We start from the raw sequence: 7,152 nt of genomic DNA on the forward strand, positions 1-7,152 counted from the left end.
GGCGCTCGCATGTTCATTCATCCACTATATATGGTATAGAGACAATAAATACTAGAATGATAGTAGGATGTGTAAAAAAAAGCTTTAGAAGCAGTCATTCATTGATATCCTTTCCACTTTCTAAAAATATTTCTTTTTACTACAGTCCAATAAAAGTGTAATTAATCCAGACATTTTAAAATATCAACTGCAAAGAGTTCCTTAGAGTTCCTTCAGCTCCTGAGACTGAAGACTGCTGAGCCACAGAAATCCAAATTGTCACTTGAGAAGGAATCCACTTGTTTATAATTTTGACATAATTTTAGTTTCATCTAAAGTAGGTACATTTTTTCCCATAAAAGTGATGCACTAATTTTCTTCATGCTTTGATAATGCCTGGCAGTCTGATTTGCATGGACCTTTGTGAGTTAACTGTTAAACTGAATGGTGATACTTTTTTTGAAGGGAAGAATATACATTGGGTATATTGGATGTCTGCTAGACCTAAAGAATTTGATGTGTGTTAGTACACAGATGCACATTCTAGCTCAAAGAAATTTAAATTCAAGGATTTTGTAAGCACCTTCCTGGATTGGACTGAAAAACATGAGTGGTCAATCTGATTTGCTACTGGTGGAAGAAGAGGATGATGAGTATAAACACCAAGGAAGCAAAATAATATTACAGAAGTCGTCCAACTTTGTTAACTGTAACTATTAACCTTGATGCGGTTGCCTGTACATGATTGAACAGCAACTTTCCAGAAAGCAGTGATTCACCAGGGAGCAAAGTTGTGCCATCTTTCTTCAGGATGATTTCTTTCCACTCTCCAGAGTAGACACAGCATTGCCAATAGTCACTGCAGCCTTAAACCCTTCTTTTTTTTGCTTTGGTCTCTTTCCAGACTGACAATAGGAACATCAATAACATCAGTCACCCTGCAGTCCACAGATGGAAGCAATAGTTGTACTGCTTCATAGGGGACAAGCCTTTACATCATATTTCCTGTGGTCAAGTTCCAACAGCAAGAATTACCTCTCAGGATGTAGGAACCCCTAAATATTGAATGGCAGGTGCAGAGTGTGATGAATGACAGACATGTAGTTACACACCTGCACATAATAGTGGATCACACATGAAGTGGAGGGGGTATCACTCAATTATGGTATGTGACCATCTGCACAGGATAATGCAAGTGAATGATGTTCTTCTGGCAGCACTCATCGTGCATTCATTTTAAGGCAGTTCTCTGTATTTAAGCCTAACAAAACATGCAGGGTTGAGCCCCTGATGAGCAGGGATTGTAGGATGATGTATATAATTGGGGTAAAGACTTGGAGGGGGGTGGGGGATGTAACATTAGAAGCACATGATTCTGATGTAATATAACACCACATGACTGAGTAACAGAGATCTGAGGGAGAAGATGTTCCAATCACTTGCAGAATTCCTAATGCGTACATAGTTGTTATAAATGAAGAGTAATGGTTTTTACAAACTATAGTCTCAAGCAATCTACTTTGGGAGAATAGACAAATCCCAAAGAACGCCATCTAGACCTCGAACATATTATGAAAGAAAGGTTCCCACTGTGTCTGCTTCTTTCCTACATTGTCATCTAGTAATCTGTCTACCTTTGCCACCTTTACACTTTCTCCTTCCCCAAACCCTTCCCACTCCATCCTTACTTACAACAGGTGCAACCCAGATCGTTGCACAGAAAACAAAATCTTAGAAACAAGGAGCGGAATTCTCCAATCTCTTCCATGCCCACCCTGCTGCAAGTGAGAATGGAGAATTTGGCGTTCCAACCAAAACTCCATTCACTTCAGTGGCACCGGAGAATCCCAGCCACGAACGAGGATGGAGGTTTTCACTGTGGAATGTGAATGCACAAACTGTCTCTTCAGATCAATCGGGTATGTAAATCTATCTTTAAATTCTTCTATTTAAAAGTGGAATTTGAACCTGTAATATTGTCATATCTTTAGAAATGTTAACTGTTAATGGTTGTTTAGTTTTGTAAAATTAACCGTAGTTTGCCTCATTGAATTGAATGCCAATACAAAATTGACAGTGAAAACTGATGCATCACGGGGCACTGTGGCTACTCTAGTGTCTCTATAGTTACAACTTGAGTAAAACATGGAAGATGAAGAGGATTAATGGATTTTCCCAGCCCGAATTATATATTCCTACTTTATCCTTGAAAACGTAGCACTAATGGCCTTCTATCCTGCTCTCAAAATGAGCAGCCATTGTAAACTACTCACATATTGTATAACTAATTAACCACTTAGAATGAATAATTTCTCCTGACTCCCATTCTGTCTTTCTATTTTGCTTCAGTGGAATAGGTGGCTGATTTTCCCCCAGTCTGACAGTTACCCAACACTGCACAAATACCCTGAAGGATTATGCATTTACTGACACTCACTAAGCCAGGAAAATATTTTGCAGTACTGTCCTCAGGCTGTCAGGCAAGATGCAGACTATTTCTGGAGAGACCTTTACAAACAAAAATAAATTAATTTTAAACCATGTCTGATATGTTTAAGCTGCAAAATATGATTTAAAAAAGAACAAGATTACACTCCACATGCATAAAAGTCCCATTCAGTTTAAAATGGTCTGCAGTATTTTAAGATATGTGTGTTACTTGCAGCCGTCTAATTATAGCTGGTTGCAGATTTAAAACAGGAAATAACAACAGAGATGAATTATGAAATTGAAAAAAATAAGGATTTTGAATGTGATCAAACAAATGACAATAATGGCTGAAACAGCCTTAAACGTGTTTCAAAATATTTTTAAACATTAAAAGGGAAGGATTTTCCAATTATCTAAGTGTGTACATTTGATAAACACAGGAAATGTTGAAAATATATGGCAGGACTATTATGATTGGAAAGTGAAAGAGAAAGTTAGGCAAAATTATTGGGTGGAATGCTTTCATCTTCACGATTATATTTTTGTTCCGTTGGCATGCTCTGTTCTGCCTTTTCTTTCTACCTTGGACTATATAATTTTCACAGCCACATTCATTTCTTAAGTATCTGCTTTACAATGTCATAAGGACCATAACTGTAATTTTTGCTAAACTGACATTCATCATCTGAATCTGAAATTGGATGAACATCCTTTTTCATGGATAGCTTTCCATCAACGTTTCTTATAACTCAGATAGGGAATACCTAAACAATGTCTCCTGCTGGTATGTGTGTTTTGCGCATGGGATGACTGAAGGATGTTTTGTTGATAATGCACCAGAAGTCACACATATGCCAGACTAGGTAATTGTAGCAGATTAGTGAACCAGAGGTTTTTTCTTTACAATCGCGATCACCATTCCACTTTTAATTCCAGATTTGTATTGAATTCAAATTTCACCATCCACAATGATAGGATTTGAACCCTGGCCCTCAGAGCAGTACCCCAGGTTTCTAGATTACTACAGCAGTGACAATACCACTATGCCACTGCCTTCTCCAGTTCTGCTGCCTTAACAAAAGCTTTCCTAACGGGGGCATATGAAAGAGGCATATTCAACATTCACTGCCACATATGTGAAAAATCTTGGCAATTTTGGTGCACCTTAATGATTTGATGAAATGACTCCTTTGCCATATTTCCTACTCCTGGTATCCAACTAGTTTTCAATTTTGAATGGTAACGGAATGGAAAATCGAACCTGTCATATCATGTGTAGCTGTTGTATAATATGCACTAAATCAAACAGACATGAGGCGTACCTAAGGGTACTATTGTTGCTTTATATGCATATTCTGACAGGGTAGAATTTAGGCTGAGTGCCATGATGGCACTCTGGGCTCTACAAAATGTCAACAGCTACATGTTTGATTTTGTTTTAAAGGAGATGGCAATCAATAATTTGAGGAAGAATACAAGAATTGTAGGTGATCATTTGATCCTAAAAACAATTACTCATCTTGAGGAGGCAACACTGAAAATGTTTGGAGTAAAGTTGATTGAAGGTTTAGATAAGCCTACAGCATGCATATTGACTGCTGCTGTACTTGCATTACAACACAAACTGCAAAAATATATCATTGGTTATAAATCATTTTGAGACAACCTGAGGTCATGAAAAATATGAATGCAATTTTTTTAATGCTCCACACAACGATAATTAATGGCCATTTCAGGGTTGTTCCCTCCCGGTCTTAGTTTTGAGTGCTAAATGACTGCAGGACATCTGGCATTAATTGGGATGCATTTCCTGCCATTGTTCAGAAACCCCAACACCTGTTACATTCTGCCCCATGTGTTCATCTGGCTTTTCCTAAAATGTTACACTATCAAGGGTCAGATCAAGCCCAAGATGGGGTGCAATGCCTCATCTTGTCAGCTTGCATCTTGTTTGTCTCTCTTGTGGGAACCTTGAATTGGGTTCAATTAGATTTTGAATTTGGTTTTGGAGCAAGCAAGGAATGGATTTGGGTTCGCCTGGTCCACTCTGAGCATTGACTTTGTAACTTTACGAATGGAATAAAACAATTAAAAAAAATACTACTTCTTGTGATTGTCAATTCCACATTCTTAACACTCTCTGGGTAAAGCAGTTTCTCTTGTATTTGTTATTGGATTTATTAGTGATAGATTTACGGCCCCGAGTACTGATTAGTATAAAAGTGAAAATATCTTCTCTACATCTACTCAATGAAACATTGAAATTCTAACATTTTACATGTCACCCCTCAGTCATATCTTTTCAGAGAAAAGAGTTCCAACCTGTTCAATCTTTCCTGCTAGCTGCAACCTCTCAGTTATGGTATAATTCTAGTAAATCTTTTTGCACCTTCTCCAATGCCACTAAATTGTTTATATGAATTTTAAAATGGACAGAATAGTTCACAGCTCTTCAAGTGTGATTTAACCCAGATTCTATACAAGTTTAAAATAAATCTTTGCTTTTCAATTTAATCCTCCATAAGTGCACCCCAGTGTTGGGGGGGGGGGGGGGGGAAGCGGGGTTAATGGTGTTATTAACCTGTGCAACTGCTTTTAGTGATCTTTATATTTGTACTTCAGTTCACTGTTACTCAGTCCCACTTAAACAGGCATGTGGTTTCTTCATTGTTCTTTCCTAATTGTAACATCTCGCACTTTAATATTAACTGAAGTATTATATCTGTGTCTATGTACATTGAACAAGATAGCCCTGAAATTGGGTCGATTTGAGAATTCACCTCATATTCCTTCAATATTTTAATAGGCAAAAATATCTGGGTTGCACCATTGATGCTAGTATTACTTTGCTAGTTTTTAGATTAACCTTCTTCTTTATCCCATTTCCTGCAGATACTATATACAGCAATATCTTACATGCCACTTCCTCTGAGATGTGCAGTCCTTTGGAGAGAGTACATAGGAGTGGTAAACAAGGCCGCCCTCCTTGTATCTACCTTCAGATCAGAACATATACCACCAGCTTTACTGATGATGCAGGAAGTGAAGGAAAGCACTTGTTACCCTCCAGAAATAAAATGATTAGTTCAGCAATTCCAGGTGCAAGTTGGCTGTTTGAGTTAACCCAGCCTCTCACACCACACAGAGGAGTAAATGATAAAGAAATTCAATGGTACAATTGCCAAACTAAGTGTAAACAACTTTGTATATAGACAATGCATGATTTTCCTATGTACGGCATAGATTTACTGCTAATGTTCATCTCCTGTGCTCTCTGATTGATACTTGTATAAATCTGTAGTGTAAATTCTTCTTGGTAACACTCTATTACTCAACTCGCAACTCATAATTGTGCTGGTGAATAATAATAGCAAGTACATAGCACTTTACAGTTCTTTTGCAAATGAATATTCAAAAACTAATTTATTTGGACACCCTTCATAGGAATTTGTATCTGCTTACAGAACAGGGCAGCTCCTAGCCATCAAGAGAAAACAAGGACAGGTGGGCCAATCATCAGCAATGATGCAAGAGAAAGACTAGATGATGTGACTTTCTCTGAAGGTGGCTGACATCCTCCCAAAGTTCCTTAAAAGTTGCAGAAGTATCTGAGAATGAGAAGTATCTTAATGATAAGTATTTGAGGAAGGGAAGTTATTGTATTGTTGAATATGGTTCCATTTGTCAAGGGAGAAGCCATGACCCCTCACCCTAAGGTTCAATGCTTTTGCACCTCCAAAAAGGCCACAAAGGACAACAGCAACCTGTTAACCAAGTTGTTTCCCTACCTCCAAAATTTTCAAAAGCAGCTATGCCCCAAGGGTACAAAGGAAAACAATACTTTGGTCACAAAGGGAAGCATGGAGAGAGAATTTGTAAATTTTTAATATTAATAATTTGTGGAAATATGTAAATGGAGTCATCACTGTAAAGTCATTAATAGTTCATAACCTTCAAATAATTTAAGAGTTACAAACATAAAAATATCAGGGATTGCCCTGCCTTAATTATATACTTAGAAATCACCTACACATATAGCATTGTATCTTTTCCTATTTCTGCATGTTTTGATGGTTCTATGGGAAAATCTCAGCAGTTCTGGCAGTTCTGTGGAGAGAGAATAGAGCCATCATCCAGACTTGAAACGTTGGCTCTGCATAGATGCTGCCAGACCTTGATTTGATTTATTATCACATGTATTAGCATAGTGAAAAGTATTGTTTCATGCGCGCTATACAGACAAAGCATACCGTTCATAGAGAAGGAAATGAGAGTGCCGAATGTAGTGTACAGTTATAGCTAGGGTGTACAGAAAGATCAACTTAATGCTAGGTAGGTCCATTCAAAAGTCTGATGGCGGCATGGAATAAGCTGTTAGAGAGAACGTCCGGGTGCGCGGGGTCCTTAATTATGCTGGCTGATTTGCCGAGACAGCGGAAAGCGTAGACAGTCAATGGATGGGAGGCACGACATTTTGTAGTTTCTTGCGGTCTTGGGCAGAGCATGTTGTCAGACCTACTGAGATGTTCCAGCATTTTCTGCTTTTGTTTCAGATTCCAGCATCCACAGAAATTTGCTTTCATCTTACTGCAAAGCAAAAAGGAACCACTATATTCTTTTATTGCAGCATCAGCTACTTATTTTCAATGAAAACGTATCGAAACACTCCCAAAAAGCCTAGTCATCCCAGGCAAAAGCAGAAAATGCTGGAAAATCTCATCAGGTCTGACAACATTTTATATA

Source organism: Mustelus asterias, chromosome 5, assembly GCF_964213995.1.
Source record: "Mustelus asterias chromosome 5, sMusAst1.hap1.1, whole genome shotgun sequence".
NCBI lineage: Eukaryota > Metazoa > Chordata > Chondrichthyes > Carcharhiniformes > Triakidae > Mustelus > Mustelus asterias.